The 806-nt window shown below is 38.2% G+C and overlaps 1 non-coding gene across 1 annotated transcript; it reads right to left on the reverse strand.

The window, feature by feature from the left end:
• Positions 1 to 350: 350 nt before the first annotated feature.
• LOC124890910 lies at positions 351 to 454 on the reverse strand. Its single transcript, XR_007049434.1, has one exon. It is a non-coding gene; the product is annotated as a small nucleolar RNA R71 (small nucleolar RNA).
• Positions 455 to 806: the final 352 nt, after the last annotated feature.

The following is an 806-nucleotide window of genomic DNA, read 5'->3' on the forward strand; positions in this document are numbered from 1 at the left end:
AGTAATCATGACACCATGAGTCACAATGGGAGTATTAAGGACCCATTTGATGGGAACCTCAATAACAAGGACATCTTTATGATGCTACATGTGTTACAAATGAAGGGTATATTCGGGGGTCAAGGACATAAAGATCCATATCTATATTTGAAAATTTTTGTTGAGGTGTGTGCCCTGTTTTACATTGCTCATATCAAAAAAAAGTCCATTAGGTTGTGGCAATTCGCATTCTCTTTAATGGGTGAAACGATGTTATGGTTGAGGACTCTACCCGTTGGGTCCATCACATCTTGGGTTGAGCTTATGGATGCCTTTTTGGATTGGTATTTTCCTCCTTTAAAGATAATATGATTTCCAGACAAAATTACAAATTTTTGTCAACTCAATGTGGAGCCTTTGTATGAAGTATGAGAAAGTTTAATGAAAAGATCATGCAATTCCCTAGCCATGAAGTGTCGGAGAAGATGCTTCTTCAAATATTGTAAAGGACGTTAGACCAATTCAACAAAATGTGGTGGACAACGCTTTTGGTGGGTCACTTGTAAAGTTATCATATGGAATAGCTTCGACTATGCTTGAGCAAATCACAAAGCAAAATAGGGGGTGGCATACAAGGGACACCGAAGTAGCTGCAGGATATACCGCTACCTCAATTGTGAACAAAGAGCAAAGAAAGACAGATCATGAAAGGGATGAAAATATGGCTAAGATGATGAAACAATTAGAACTCCTTATAAAGCATGTGATGAGTGCACCCGTAAAAGAAGTCAATGTCGTTGTATCTAAAGGGTAAGATGAGGATAAAG

The sequence above is a fragment of the Capsicum annuum genome, unplaced genomic scaffold (assembly GCF_002878395.1).
Source record: "Capsicum annuum cultivar UCD-10X-F1 unplaced genomic scaffold, UCD10Xv1.1 ctg2682, whole genome shotgun sequence".
Classification (NCBI taxonomy): Eukaryota; Viridiplantae; Streptophyta; class Magnoliopsida; order Solanales; family Solanaceae; genus Capsicum; species Capsicum annuum.